The 17,011-nt window shown below is 37.5% G+C and overlaps 1 protein-coding gene and 1 long non-coding RNA gene across 6 annotated transcripts in view; one reads left to right on the forward strand and one right to left on the reverse strand.

Moving 5' to 3' along the window:
* The window catches only part of LOC105486313 (uncharacterized), a 384,056-nt gene that overhangs the window by 306,432 nt on the left and 60,613 nt on the right, over positions 1-17,011 (forward strand). The window lies entirely within an intron of this gene.
* LOC105486311 (uncharacterized) overlaps positions 1-17,011 on the reverse strand; it is a 237,332-nt gene that overhangs the window by 153,542 nt on the left and 66,779 nt on the right. For all 5 annotated transcript variants that reach the window (XR_011621127.1, XR_011621125.1, XR_011621123.1 and 2 more), the window contains one exon: positions 11,193-11,266. The gene's annotated coding sequence lies outside the window, so the exon portion shown is untranslated. The remainder of the gene's footprint in view (positions 1-11,192; positions 11,267-17,011) is intronic.

Here is a 17,011-nt window from a genome sequence, read left to right on the forward strand (position 1 = left end):
CTACACTCCGGCTTCAGTCTTAGATGGTTCCCCTCATGGTGGCAGGTTTGTTGCCAGTGGCAGTCTGGGCTTTGTGGCTGTGCTTTGGTAGGAAATATCAGAAAATGGTCAGAAGAGATCAAGAAGTAGAGAGGGAAAAGATATAGAATTATTGAGGAGTTCCTTTTCCAGAACACCCAGCAAATCTCTCTTGCTCTCTCATTGACCCACATTGTCTTAATGTTCCTCAACCCTAACAAGGGATGACAGTAACATAATCAATCAGCCAAATCCGTTTGGGGAGAAGGAATAAGACACAGGAAAATATACAGTGCCAAACTTCTTCATTTGTAATGCTAAAATCTTCGCAGGAAACTAGAGTCTTTGTTACGTAAAATATATTTTGTTGTCATGGGGATTACCTCATAATTACGTGGTTCAAGTTATGTGCTGAAAACTTCTTGGCAGCTATGTAGGAGACAGTCTCATTGAAATTATCATTTTGATGTGACCTGTGATTAGATTGTTTTAATCTCTGGATTGTAGGGGAGATAGAAAAAATTATTTATCAATTGCCTATTTATAGGTGACCAATAAAAATGGAGGCCAACTTCAAACAAAAATTCTATAAGTAACTAATACACAATTCACCTTTTCCATACACATCAACTGGAAGAAATACTTTATATAATCATTTACATTAGAAGGCAAGTAAAATTAAAATAAAGTAAATACCCAACTGAATTCTACGAGGTAATCCCAGCTACTCAGGAGGCTGAGGCAGGAGGATCGCTTGAACCCAGGAGGCAGAGATTGCAGTGAGCTGAGATTGTGCCATTGCACTCCAGCCTGGGCAACAAGAACACGACTCTGTCTCAAAAAAAAAAAAAAAAAAAAAAAAAAAGAAACAAAAACAAGAGGGTGGGTGGCTGGTAAGATGGCCAAACAGGATCAGCTCTGGTCTGCAGCTCCCAGGGAGATCAACACAGAAGGTGGGTGATTTCTGTATTTCCAACTGAGGTAACTGGAGGTACCTGGTTCATCTCACTGGGACTGGTTAGACAGTGGGTGCAGCCCACAGAGGGTGAGCGGAAGCAGGGTGGGGTTTCACCTCAGCTGGGAAGTCCAAGAGGTCGTGAAACTCCCACCCCTAGCCAAGGGAAGCCCTGAGGGATCCTGCCTTCAGGAACAGTGTACTCCAGTGCAGATACTAAGCTTTCTCACAGTCTTCACAACCTGCAAACCAGGAGAATCTCTCAGGTGCCTACACCACCAGGGCCCTAGGTTTCAGGCACAAAACTGGATGGCTATTTGAGCAGACACCAAGCTATCTGCGGGAGTTATTTTATACCCTAGTGGCACCTGGAACACCAGTGAGACAGAACCATTCATGCCCCTGGAAAAGGTGCTGAAGCCAGGGAGCCAAGTGGTCTAGCTGAGTGGATTCCACCCCACAGAGCCCAGCAAGCTAAGATCCACTGGCTTAAAATTCTTGCTGCCAGCACAGCAGTCTGAAGTCAACCTGGGACACTTGAGCTTGGTGGGGAGAGGGGCATCTGCCACTACTGAGGCTTGAGTAGGCTTATAGAAAAACCTCCCATCTCCCTGGGACAGAGTACCTAGGGGACAGGGTGGCTGTGGATGCAGCTTCAGTAGACCTAAATGTTCCTGCCTGCAGGCTCTGAAGAGAGCAGCGGATCTCCTAGCACAGCACTCAAGCTCTGCTAAGGGACACACTGCCTCCTCAAGTGGGTCCCTGACCCCCGTGCCTCCCAGCAGGGGTCAAGAGACACCTCATACAGAGAGCTCTGGCTGGATTTCTGGTGGGTGCCCCTCTGTGATGAAGCTTCCAGAAAAAAGAGCAGGCAGCAATCTTCGCTATTCTGCAGCCTCTGCTGGTGATACCCAGGCAAACAGGGTCTGGAGAGAACCTCTAGCAAACTCCAGCAAACCTGCAGAAGAGGGGCCTGACTGTCAGAAGGAAAACTAACTAACAGAAAGCAGTAACATCAACATCAACAAAAAAGACGCCCACACAAAAACCTTTTTCAAAGGTCCTCAGCATCAAAATCCAAAGATAGATAAATCCACAATGAGGAGAAAAGAAAGCTGAAAATTCCAAAAACCAGAACGCTTCTTCTCCAGTGGATCACAACTCCTTGCCAGCAAGGGAAGAAAACTGGATGGAGAATGAGTTTGACAAATTGACAGAAGTAGGCTTCAGAAGGTGAGTAATAACAAACTCCTCTGAACTAAAGGAGCATGTTCTAATCCAATGCAAGGAAGCTAAGAACCTTGATAAAATGTTACAGGAAGAACTAACTAGAATAATCAGTTGAGAGAAGAACACAAATGACCTGATGGAGCTGAAAAACACAGCATGAGAACATTGTGAAGCATACACAAGTATCAATAGCTGAATTGATTAAGCTGAAGAAAGGATATCTGAGATTGAAGATCAAGTTAAAGAAATAATGTGTGAAGACAAGATTAGAGAAAAAACAATGAAAAGGAACGAACAAAACCTCCAAGAAATACAGGACTATGTGAAAAGACCAAATCTACATCTGATTGGCATACCTGAAAATAATAGGGAGAATGGGACCAAGTTGGAAAACACTCTTCAGTATATTATCCAGGAGAACTTCCCCAACCTAGCAAGACAGGCCAACATTCAAATTCAGGAAATATAGAGAAAACACCACAAAGATACTTCTCAAGAAGAGCAACCCCACGACACATAACTGTCAGATTCACCAAGGTTGAAATGAAGGAAAAAATGTTAAGGGCAGCCAGAGAGAAAGGTCAAGTTAGTTACCCAAAAAGGGAAGCCCATTAGACTAACAGTGGATCTCTCTGCAGAAACCCTACAAGCCAGAAGACAGTGGGGGACAATATTCAACATTCTTAAAGAAAAGAATTTTCAACCCAGAATTTCATATCCAGCCAAACTAAGCTTCATAAGTGTGGAAGGAGAAATAAAATCCTTTAAAGACAAGCAAGTGCTGAGAGATTTTGTCACCACTGGCCCTGCCTTGTTCCTGAAGAAAGCACTAAACATGGAAAGGAAAAACCTGTACAAGCCACTGCAAAGACATACAAATTTTAAAGACCATTGACACTATGAAGAAACTGCATCAACTAATAGGCAAAATCACCAACTAGCATCATAAAGACAGGAACAACTCCACACATAACAATATTAATATTAAATGTAAATGGGCTAAGTACCACAATTAAAAGACACAGCCTGGCAAATTGGATAAAGGGTCAAGACCCATCAGTGTGCTGTATTCAGGAGACCTGTCTTATGTGCAAAGACACACATAGGCTTAAAATAGAGGGATAGAGAAATATTTACCAAGCAAATGGAAAGCAAAAGAAAGCAGGGCTTGCAATCCTAGTCTCCGATAAAACAGACTTTAAACCAACAAAGATCAGAAAAGACAAAAAGGGCATTACATGATGGTCAAGGGATCAATGCAACAAGAAGAGCTAACTAGCCTAAATATATATGCACCCAATACAGAAGCACCCAGATACATAAAACAAGTTCTTATAGACCTACAAGGAGACTTAGATTCCCACACAATAATAGTGGGAGATTTTACACCCCACTGTCAATATTAGACAGATCAACGAGAAATAAAATTAACAAAGATATTCGGGACTTGAACTCAGCTCTAGACCAAGTGGACCTAATAGACACCTATAGAACTTTCCACCAAAAATTAGAATAATACACGTTCTTCTCAGCACCACATTGCACTTATTCTAAAATTGACCACATAATTGGAAGTAAAGCACTCCTCAGCAAATGTAAAGAACAGAAATCATAACAAACACTCTCACAGACCACAGTGAAATCAAATTAGAACTCAGGATTAAGAAACTCATTCAGAACCACACAACTACATGGAAACTGAACAATCTGCTCTTGAATGACTACTGGGTAAATAATGAACTTAAAGCAGAAATAAATAAGTTCTTTGAAACCAATGAGAGCAAAGACAAAACATACCAGAATCTCTGGGACACAGCTAAAGCAATGTTTAGAGGGAAATTTATAGTGCTAAATGCCCATAGTAGCAAGTGGGAAAGAACTAAAATTAACACCCTAATATCACAATTAAAATAACTAGAGAAGCAAGAGCAAACAAATTCAAAAGCTAGAAGAAGAAAAGAAATAAGATCAGAACAGAAAAGAAGGCAATAGAGACACAAAAAAACCCTTCAAAAAAAAATCAATGAATCCAGGAGCTCGTTTTTTGAAAAGATTAACAAAATAGACCACTAGCCAGAATAATAAAGAAGAAAAGAGAGAGGAATCAAATAGACACAATAAAAAATGACAAAAGGGATATCACCACTGATCCCACAGAAATACAAACTACCATCAGAGAATGCTATAAACACCTCTATGCAAATAAACTAGAAAATCTAGAAGTAATGGATAAATTCCTGGACACATATACCCTTCTAAGACTAAACCAGGAAGAAGTCAAATCCCTGAATAGACCAATAAAAAGTTCTGAAATTGAGCCAGTAATTAATAGCCTACCAATCAAATCATCTCAAGATCAGAAGGATTCACAGCCGAATTCTAACAGAGGTAAAAGGAGGAGATGATACCATTCCTTCTGAAACTATTCCAAACAATAGAAAAAGAGGGACTCCTCCCTAACTCATTTAATGAGGTCAGCCTCATTGTGATACCAAAACCTGGCAGAGAAACAACAAAAGAGTAAATTTCAGGCCAATACCCCTGATGAACCTGGATGTGAAATCCTCAGTAAACCACTGGCAAACCAAATCCAGCAGCACTTCAAAAAGCTTATCTACCATGATAAAGTCAGCCTCATCCCTGGGATGCAAGGTTGGTTCAACATATGCAAATCAATAAGTGTAATCTGTCACATAGACAGAACCAATGAAAAAAAACACATGATTTTTCTCAACAGATACAGAAAAGGCCTTTGATAAAATTCAACACACCTTCATAATAAAAACTATAAATAAACTAGGTATTGATGAAAGGTATCACAAAATGATAAGAGCTATTTATGACAAATCCATAGCCAATATCACACTGAATGTGCAAAAGCTGGAAGCATTCCTTTGAAAACCAGCACAAGAAAGGATGTCCTCTCTCACCACTCCTATTCAGCATAGCATTGGAAGTTCTGATCAGGGCAATCAGGCAAAAGAAAGAAATAAAACATGTTCTAATAGGAATAGAGGAAGTCAAATTGTCTCTGTTTGCAGATGACATGATTGTATACCTAGAAAACCCCATCGTCTCAGCCCAAAATCTCCTTAAGCTGATAAGCAACTTCAGCAAAGTCTCAGTATGAAAAATCAATGTGTGAAAATCACAAGCATTCCTATACACTAATAATAGACAAACAGCCAAATCATGAGTGAACTCCCATTCACAATTGCTACAAAGAGAATAAAATACCTAGGAATACAAATTACAAGGAATTTGAAGGACCTCTTCAAGGAGAACTACAAACCACAGCTCAAGGAAATAAGAGAGGACACAAACAAATGGAAGAACATTGCATGCTCATGGACAGGAAGAATCAATATCGTGAAAATGGCCATACCGCCCAAGTAATTTACAGATTCAATGCTATCCCCATCAAGCTACCATTGACTTTCTTCACAGAATTAGAAAAAACTACTTTAAATTTCATTTGAAACCAAAGAAGTGCCTGTATAGTCAAGACAATCCTAAGCAAAAAGAACAAAGCTGGAGGCATCACACTACCTGACTTCAAACAATATTACAAAGTTACTGTAATGAAAGCACCATGGTACTGATATCAAAACAGATATATAGACCAATGGAACAGATCAGAGGCCTCAGAAATAACGCCACACATCTACAACTATCTGACCTTTGACAAACCTGACAAAAACAAGTAACGGGGAAAGGACTCCCTATTTAATAAATGATGCTGGGAAAATGGGCTAGCCATATGCAGAAAACCGAAACTGTACCCCTTCCTTACATCTTATACAAAAATTTACTCAAGATGGATTAAAGACTTAAACATAAGACCTAAAACCATAAAAACCCTGGAAGAAAACCTAGGCAATACCATCCAGGACATAGGCATGGGCAAAGACTTCATGACTAAAACACCAAAAGCAATGGTAATACAAGCCAAAAGTGACAAATGGGATCTCATTAAACTAAAGAGCTTCTGCATATCTAAAGAAACTACCATCAGAGTGAACAGTCAACCTACAGAATGGGAGGGAAATTTTGCAACCTATCCATCTGACAAAGGGATAATATCCTGAATCTACAAGGAACTTAAAACAAATTTACAAGAAAAAACCCCATCAAAAAGTAGGCAAAGGATATGAACAGACATTTCTCAAAAGAAGATATTTATGCATCCAACAAACATATGAAAAAAAGCTCGTCATCACTGGTCATTAGAGAAATGCAAATCAAAACCACAGTGAGATACCATCTCACACCAAGTAGAATGGCAATCATTAAAAAGTTATGAAGCAACAGATACTAGAGACGATATGGAGAAATAGGAATGCTGTTATACTGTTGGTGGGAGTGCAAATTAGTTCAACCTTTGTGGAAGACAGTGTGGCAATTCCTCAAGGATCTAGAATCAGAAATACCATTTGACCCAGCAATCCCATTACTGGGTATATACACAAAGGATTATAAATCATTCTACCATAAAGCACATGCACACGTATGTTTATTGCGGCACTATTCACAATAGCAAAGACTTGGAGCCAACCCAAATGCCCAACAATGATAGACTGGACAAAGAAAATGTGGCACATATACACCATGGAATACTATGCAGTCATAAAAAGAGAGGAGTTCATGTCCTTTGTAGGGACATGGATGAAGCTGGAAACCACCATTCTCAGCAAACTAACACAGGAACAGAGAACTAAACATTGCATATCATCACTCCTAAGTGGGGTTGAACAATGAGACCACAGGGACACAGGGAGGGGAACATCACACATCGGGGCCTGTCGGAGGATGTGGGGCTAGGGGAGGGGTAGCATTAGGAGAAATATCTAATGTAGATGACAGGTTAATAGGTGCAGCAAACTACCATGCCACATGTATACCCATGTAACAAACCTGCACATTCTGCATATGTATCCCAGAACTTAAAGTATATTAAAAAAAAAAAACAAGAATACCTTAGTTTCATAGGAGTTAACATTTCCAAATGAAATATAAATGGAATCTCTCAGAAGACCAGCAATATTGTAAAGCCCTAGAGAAATTCTATAGACATTTAAGTCTCCCAAAGATGATCGTGTCATGTTTCAGAGATAACTTGGATTTATAAATTACTTTTATGGGTTAATGAAGTTGCCTACAATTTTTACAGAATTGGAATCACTTAACGTGAGAAATACAGAAAGCAGAACATGTTTTATTTTAGCAATCTGAGACAGACTTTCAAAAGTTAAAATTAAGTTTCATTGGACATTCTCATACCATTAGAAAACAAAATTGATCGAAGAACTACAAATTAGGACTAATACTAAAAATGCTATTTTATTTTGAAGAAATTTCTAATCAAGTTAGGAAGAGACTGATGTTAACTATAGTTGTATTTAGTATCTATATCAATCACCTGGAAAGGAAGTAAACGATACATTAATGAAATTTGCAGATAATACTGAATTGAAGGGTGTTTTTAGCATGCATTATGACAAGGTAGATGAATGATTTTGAAGGAGTATATGTAAGTAAAAATGACCTTATACTTGAAAAATCAGGCTAGTACAATTGTTATAAATAATTTTTAAAAATTCACTCGGTGGAAGCAAAAGCAAGGCATATATAATGGACAGAAAGAATGTACCTTTCATTTACGGAAGATTTGACTTTATTAGAAATGTAATGGAGTCAAAAACGAAAACAGTATTTGAGAACTGGACATGTTAAATATTCACTTTACAATGACAGGAAAACACTGTTTATATAATTCTGATGAGACAAATATTTGAATATTAAAAATAATTTGGTATTTACCAATGTACTCAAATATAGGAAAATTAGATTTAATATAACTGAGATGAGACGGGCAATAAAAATGATTAAACAGTTAGCCTGATGAACTTCTAAGAAAAAAATTAAAATAATTCATCTTGTTGTCTGCAAACCTAAGCAAAGGAAGCACAAAGAACCATATGTAATAACTTTCTTCGCTAAGGAATTGTACAGCAAAACTCCATTCACTCAAAGGAACAGAAGGCATTCCTTTGAATAATCTAGATTAAGATTATTTGGTAAATTTCATTAAAACAATAGTAACAGTGATATTTCTGATGGAATGCTAAATAAACAATTGTATACAATTATCTGCTATGTGATCATTTGTATATTCCAAGGGGTCACATGAGAAAAGAAAGTGATGAGAATCGGCTACAATAGCATTAACTGCTGAAGAATCAAATAGTTGTTCAAAAGGTGTCTTGACTATACAATATGTTAGCAATGAGAGCAAATGGAGGTTCCCCCAATTGGCTTTTAGATAAGGCTACAAAATCATTGTAGTTGGATTTGTCCTTCTGACTAAAGACCAAATGAAATAATAGCATTTTGTTTTTCTATTTCTTCATCCTTCAAAAACTTTTAGGCTTATTTTACTTAGTAATTGTCCCCAGAAGTAATATCTTTTTGGCGAAGTATTTATTTACTTATTGGTGTGCTTTTGTTTCATTTTGTTTTAGTGCTGGGAAAGTGAGACATCAGATGGTTTCAAACAAGTGTATACAATATTTATATAAACAAGAATTTTGTCATTCACACACTCAAAGACACATACATAGACACACACATACTTTAATTCTTCACAGGGAGAATTAAATTTAACAACAATCAAAAAATGGGTTCTTCAACCCAGCAATCCTATTAATGGGTATAAATTTAAAAAATCATTCTACCAAAAAGACACATGTATTTGTATGTTCATAGCTATGCTATTTACACTAGCAAAGACATGAAATCATCCCAGGTGATAATCAATAGTAGATTGGATAAAGCAAATGTGGACATATACACCATGAAATACCATGCAGCCATAAAAAGAATGATATAATGTCTTGCAGCAACGTGTTTAGAGCTGGAGGCCATAATCCTAAGCAAATTAACACAGGAACAGAAAACCAAATACTACATGTTCTCACTAATAAGTGGGAACTAAGCACTGAGCACACATGGACATAAATATGAGAACAATAGATGCCGTGGCCTACTAGAGGGTGGGAGTGGGTGGGTTAAAACACTACCTATCAGTTACCATGCTCGCTACTAGGGTAACAGGACCTGTGCTCCAAACATCAGCATCATGCAATAGTATCATGTAACAAATCTGCACATGTATTCCCTGTATCTAAACTAAAGGTCAAAATTTAAAAAAAAAAAAAAAAAAAAAAAAAAAAAAAAAAGGGTTCTTATCTAAATGTTGAGCAATGGGGCTTTGCCATTTTATATCTGGGTCAAAAGTAGAGTGGGTGACCAGTAAAGGCAACAGTTCCAACAAGTCATTAAATGGAATATTTCTGTCACATTTATTCTTCATCATCCATTTCTAACACTGGCTGATTTGCTCATGAATTGTAGATGGATAGAGTTACACATAGTAACTCTAGAGTAAAATGAAACTGAAAGTTTGGCTAGCTGTTCAACACCATATAATTGTCTTATAAAGCAGTATTACTGTGTTTTAAAATATTTAGAAGGAAGAAAAGGAAACATTCCATTAAAAAACTAGTTTAGAGGGATCCAAAAAACTGCTGAGTTAGTTACCACATAACGTTTCATATTTTTTGTGTTTAGGGCTAAATTCAATTACTTGCAAGATTTTCACGATTTGTGTTCTTCAAATCTTTATAGTGTCATCTGCAGTCACTCTCAACACATACACACACACAAACACACACACACACACACATGATTTATCCAAACCAACAAAAACTTGATATTTTCCAAATATGTCATGCACATGTTTTCTCTATTTAGAATGCATTTCTTCTCTGTGTCTGTCTGGAAAATGATGATCTTTCAAGGTGCAGTTCAAATGCCATCTTTTATGCCAAGCCTCACAATATCTTTCCTCAGCCACCTCCCCTCTTCAGACAGAATCAGTCACTATTCCTTTGTGTCCCTACAGTACTTACGTACAACATCACAATGATAACAACAGCAAGAACAACTACCACTATTCGATTATAAGCATCATTTATTAAATATCTAATATGCCAGGCACTGTGGTAGGTATTTTCTATACAGTCTTTCTTATCTTTAGAATAACACCTGAATATATGTATTGTCCTCCCCATGAATAACTTAAGGCCCAGAAAAATTGAAAAGTGTGTTAAAAGTCATATGACAGTCAACATAATCCCACTTACTCTACTCACTGCAAGTCTTTACTCTTTTCATGTGGCCATTTTCCTTTTCTGTATGTCTCAATTCTTGCTCTGATAATTGTACTCAGTACTTTTTTATTTATGAGAAGGCAGTATGTCATCTTCACAAGACAGGCCTGGGGCCATATTGTTTGGTTTAGAATTCTGGGTTCCAACTCTTATTAGTTGAGTGATCCTGAGTGATTTATTTAGCCCCTCTGTGCATGAGTATCTTCATCTATAAAGTGAAGATAAGACTCCTACCTTATGGGGTAGATTTGAGGATTAAATGAGCTAATATGCATAATAAGTATAAATAGCATCTGCCTTGCTATAAGTGCTCCATATCTGTTAGTTATGATTACTGGTTTATGCATGTCTCTCTCCCATCTAGACTGTGAGCTCCTCAAAGGCAGGAATTATATCTCTTTCATCTTTTCATCTCCTCCACCTAGAAGAGCATCTTGCAAATACTTGCAATGTAGAATTACAAAAGTAGATTTATGCCAATGGTGAGTTAGTATATTGGGGGTGGTGCAGAAGGGCAGGGAGGGGAAGAGTTATGTATATGACACCAATATATGATTGCCATGAGTCACTTTTTCCTGACAGGGGAAAAAAGAAAGAACCCATCAGCTGTGGTGGACTCCAGCAATCCATAATCACACTCTTTCAGCTGGTAAGCTATGATATGTGCTGCAGAACTAATTTCCCCTTGCAAAAGGGACTGAACAGATAGTGAAACTCAAGCACTAAGAAGGCATGCTAAGGTGTCAGGAGTTGCTCACCAGCAGCTGCCGCTGATCCCCTGCCCCGGTTAGCTTGGAGCCGCCAATTCTGCTTCTTCATGCTGTTCCCAGACCTGCAATTGAAAATTCCTATATGCAATGACAAAAAAATAAAAAATAAAAAAAATAAAAATATCCCACCAGAAGGGATCTGCTCTGGTGATTAAGGTCAATGGGCACTATCATGTGCTCTGCTCTCTGGCTTGCTATCGTTCTGATCTTTTTTGTTCTTCTATAGTCCCCGATTTCTGGCTACTGTCCAAAATTTCAAATTGCCTTTACCCTCAGTACCCCCAAATTGCCCCATACCCTTAGTTCCTTCTGCCCTGTTATCTGCTCTCTTGCCTTGCGACTGAATCCTGAACACATGGACACAAGATATTCATCTTTGTCTTGTTTTATGCTTGATGGAATTTCCTAATCCTAACCCTATATCCAGCCCAGCAAAACTGGTGACTGGCCTAGCTGTAAGGAAACAACATTGTACCTCTTCTCAAGTTATGGATCTTTTACACACAAATGTCTTATAAAAGGAAGTGTGTTCAATAAGAGACAACAGTTCCAGGCATGGGAATCAGTGAGCCAGACCTGATCCATAGCCTCAACTCTATCATGCCCACCTCTGTGCCCTTGGGCAAGTTACTTACCTGTATAAACCTCAGTTTCCTCATTTTGGATAAAGAGGCACATAATGATTCTTACCTTGTAGAAATGTTATTGATTATTTAGCTAACTAATCCATGAAGTCAGTTAGTAATTAATATTGTTATTATTAAAAATACATTCCAAATTACTAGTTCAGAGATTAATCATAGCTGAACATAAGACTCAAAATGTTAAGTCATCATATTATCAAAGTATTTTATTTTAGACCTGGAAATGACCTTAAATATCCAATCATTTTCTTTAAGATATGAGGAAATTGGGAACCAGACAGCTAGATTCAGAATGTTGTCACTAATAAAGTTCTCATTTCCATATCCCAAATGCAGATTTTTGTCCTAAACTTAATAATCGCAATTTGAAGGGTTTCATTCAATTAATTCACATCTCCATCCACCCACCCATCCATCCATCCATCCATCCATCCATCCATCCATCCATCCATCCATCCACTCCTTTGAAAAATATTTATTGTAGAGTATCTGCTATGTTTTAATCTCCCTCCTGAGTTCTGGGAATTTGCAAAATAGTCATAGTCTCTATCTTCATGGTACTTTAATTCTACTTCCTTCTGCTGTTTTTTTTTTTTATGTCACCCTAAGTTTCTGCTTCTGTAATTAGAAAATGAATTAATGTCCCTCTGCATATAAAAAGTAGTCCTTTTAAAGAGATGTAAGCAGAAGCAGATTTTGAGGAAAGAAAGTTCTCATTGACAGAAGTGGATCTCATAAACTGTTTTTATCAAAATGTCTCTGAGAAGCCTTTAGGTAAACACATTCTTCATGTAAACTTAGGGAAGCAACTTTTTTTTTTAAATCTGTTTATCATCTCCTGCTTTTGGATTTCTCACTCTCCCCTTAGTACAGTTAAGTATGCACTAGAACCTTGAGCACATGTACACACCTGAAAAAATTGTGTATATTTTAATGGACTGTAAATGACACATGAGCAGTTGCTGTGTTTTATACCATTTTTGGAATCTTATTACTTGATAGGTGCTCAATAAATGTATTGTCAATAACAATAAAATGTCAATGAATAATTAAAAACTATTCTGGAAGATGGTTAATTAATGATATTGTTAACAGCTGAAACTGTCGGCTTTTTGCATATTACCTTTGCTTTTCTCTAAGCTAAGCATTGCTTTTGGATTAGTTAGCAGGTGGGGTAAGTACGACCTGATTGGCGGTTGATAATAATCAATGAAATTAAAGGGAAGTTGTCCCTCTCATCATTTATATCTCAAAGTGCTCCATTTATGACAATGCTAAACTCACCCAGAGAACTTTGTGACATATTAAAACTCTAGCTATTTGGAAACTCAAAATATTCAAGGTAAAATAAATAAGAAGCTACATGGAAATTTTAGCTATGTGGAAATCATTAAGGAGAGAACTGCTGAAGTATTGGAAAAAGTCAACCAGCCTGAATAGCTCCTGAGCAGCCTGGCTTGATATAGTGCTGGGTGACCAGTGCTGTCCATAATGGAGACTCTGATCTAGAGTATAACACAACTACGTTTGCAGTAGAATATTCCTAACATTGACATAGCACTTCATCCAATCCTCCCCATAATGCTGGGAAATCAAACACATTTCAAACTCGGTGAAATATTTCACCAGTATTAACGAGCAAACTAAACCTTGGAAAAGTTGAGTATAATTGTTTAACATTACTTGATCAATAACCAGTAACGTTTAAGTGAAGACTCATTTTAAATCATGCTTTTTGACCAAAAGTCCAGTTCTGTTTTTATGAAATCACAAATGCATCAGTGCATGTGATGAATTCCTTCTCAGCATGGGATATGTTGCCTCCCAAAAATTGGTTTATAATTTAAACAGAAAGGGAAACCTAACACAAAAAAATGAGAGAATAAAAAGTGATTGTTATAAAAATAAGTGTTATCTAGACTGGTAAGATAACTCTTTATGGAAGATAAAGATCTTGAAATGAGTCTTCAGGCATAGAGAGAATTTCAACTAAGTAAAGAGCAAAGGGAATGACACTCACCCTGAAGGTTCGGCAAGAGCAAATGTGTGTATATCTAGGGCTGCCATTCAGAGAATCCACAAGTTATCCATTAGATGGACTATGAAACTATTCCCCCCACCCCACAAAAAAAAAGGACAAGTAAAAAGCAAGAGAATGTGCTTTTACCTTTAGCTTTAAGAACTAACAATAGCATTATTTTGATATTTTGGGACACAAAGTATTAAAGATTGTTTTAATGACTGATCTTAGACTCACTGAGCCTAGCATAACAAAAGCTAGTTTATTAGACAAAGAATTGGGAGTTCTTAAATGCTTTTTCTAGGTTCTCTCATTTCTCACTGAGTATAATTCATTTATCAATGCCACAAACAAATAAAGAAACAAATAACCCACAGTTGTTCTTGGTTTTGCAAAGAAGAATCAATTTGTATACCAGCTGATCCTCTTAAAACACAGCAGAATATTTAGGCACCAAGTTTTCTTCCTGCCTTCATATCTTCTCAACTTCATCTTTCCAGCAAATCCATCAAATAGTTCAAACCAAAAATGTTGGCATTATTCTTGACTTTTTTTTCCCTTACAGTCCACATTCAATACCTCAATGGGTCCTGTTGTCCCTACCTTCAAAATGTATGTAGGATCAGGCTACTTCTTGTCACCACCACTGCTACCACCTTAGCCCATTTAATCTGCATTAATTAAATCATTTCTTACCCACTTTCCCTGCTCTGTCCGTTCCTCTTTACTCTGTTCTCAACAAAGGAGCCAAAGTCATTTTGTCTAAAGGGAAATTAGTTCATTTCACTCATAAACTAAAAGCCCATTAGTAGCTTCCTATTTCATTCAGAGTGAATATCTAATTACTTACCAATAGCTTTCTACATGACCTGCCCCTCATTACCACTGCAACCTCATTTCTTACCACTTGCTCCCTCCATTGCCATAATTTCAATACAACTTTTTACCTGCTACAGAGTTATCTAGGTATCTTCTACCTGGAGTTCTCTTCCCCTGAAATCTACATGGCTCACTCTCACACCATTTTTGGGTCTTTACTAAAATATATTCTCAATGAGAACTTCCTAATAATGATACCTAAACTTGTAATCCACCACATACACCTTCTATCTTCTTCCTTGTGCTTTTTCCCCCCTTCTTTTCACACACTACTATCTAATATACTATATATTTTGCTTATTACTTATTATTCTGATCCCATGATAAGAATGTAAAACACTATGAGAATAGAATGTCTTTCTTATTCACTGTTTTTTATCTAGTACCTAGAACTGTACCTGGAACATAAAAAACACTATAAATATTTGTCCAAAGAGTGAGTCAATAACTTCTTAAGAGGGTGTGGTAGATTAATCAGGTTTATATCCCACTCAGTTAACCCCATGGTTTCCCTCTATGGCAGGTTATGTTTTCCAAAGATGATAACACCAATATCTCCTAAATCACATGTCCTTTTATAATATAATATTTTGACTTCTCCATCAAGAGGCAGAGTGGGCTCATAACTGTTTCCGCTAGTAGGGTCAAGATAACTGATGACCTGACAATCCTTTGCTAACACCTCAGAAAGATTAACAATGATACTTCATAAACCCTTTCACACAGATGAAAGTCATTCTAAGTACTCAAGGCCATGCCTCCCAAAACTGTTCAGTTAAATATTAGGTCTCCTAAGACTCTTGAGGGCGTTTTTCCATAGCAGCCTGACAGGGGGCTTCTTCACTTGACAGATCCTCGGAATTAGAGAAAACTAGAGAAACTTTAGGAATCTAACTCAACGAATCATATTCAAGGAGCCTCATCCACACCTGGACCTTATTTAAATAATGAACTGTTGGTCTTTAAGTTGATATCATAATAGAGGTTTTGCGGGGAGGTGGGAGTGTATTTTGCATATAAAAGGAAGGTAAATTGGTGAGGCTAAAATGCGGATTACAGCAGACTGTATTTTTTTTAAGATGACTGCAACAGTATCTCCTGCCCCACACAATTTCTACAACATGGTTTTGACATTCTATTGAATGGAGGCTAGTTCTTGTCTTTTTCAATCTAAGTGGGCTTGTATTGCCTTGATTAATTAAGTATGATGGAATTGGTGCTGTATGACTTCTAAAGACATGTTATAACAGGCAATGCAGCTTCTGTCATGGAGTCCTGGGCTTGGAGCCCTGAACTACCCCATAAGAAGTCTGAGTGCCTTGTGACCACTATACTATGTGGAAGCCAAACTACATGGAGAGGCCATCTGGAGGCTACCCATTCAGGACTACTCATCTTTGAACCTCCACAACCCAGGTCCCAGACATGTGAATGAATGAGCCTTCAGATGATTCTAGCCTCCAGCTGCCAAGCTACTCCTAAGCTTCAAGTCTTCCTAAAAACAGTAAAGGATAGCGACTGCATTCTTGTCTAAATTCCTGATTCCCAGAATCTGTGAGAAAAATAGATTGTTTTTAGCCATTATGTTTTGGAATATATTATTATTCATAATAGTAACTGGAGTAAATCTCCTTGTGATACATTTTGCAGCTTCTTCCAACAATAAGTGGAGTCCATCTTCCACCACTTAAATCTAGGCCAAGAATGAGACAAAAGCGAAAGTATGCCTGTTCTGAGCCTAGGCCTGAAGAGAACTTGTGCCCTTGTGCTCTTGCCTCCTCCTTGAGCTTGGGCTAGGCTAATGGAGAATTATTGACTTACACATGCTTATGACTAATTAGTCATGTGAAAGAGATCTGCCTGGATTATTGGAGGTACCTACTTAATCTGCAGCTGACCACAGGTGTATGACTGAGTGAGCCCATCTAAGACCACAAAACAACAACAACAACAAAAAACACTCAGATGACTTATAGACTCATGCAAAATAATAAATGCTTACTATTTTAAGCCACTGAGATATTCTTGGGGGAAGGGGACTGGATGAGGAGGATTATTACATAACAATAGCTAAATGATACCAGGGGAGAAAGATCACAAGTGGTAAAAGATCTCCCAGGTTGTAGAACTCTTGCATATTTTGAGTGGAAAAAGCTATGGTTGGAATGTTGGAAATAAGAATCACTGTTTATTTGTGGTCAACTAGTTATTTTTGATTTTCTCATATCTATGCTTCTATGCTCATGGTATATAGGCCAAGAGGA

The sequence above is a fragment of the Macaca nemestrina genome, chromosome 3, assembly GCF_043159975.1.
Source record: "Macaca nemestrina isolate mMacNem1 chromosome 3, mMacNem.hap1, whole genome shotgun sequence".
Lineage (NCBI taxonomy): Eukaryota > Metazoa > Chordata > Mammalia > Primates > Cercopithecidae > Macaca > Macaca nemestrina.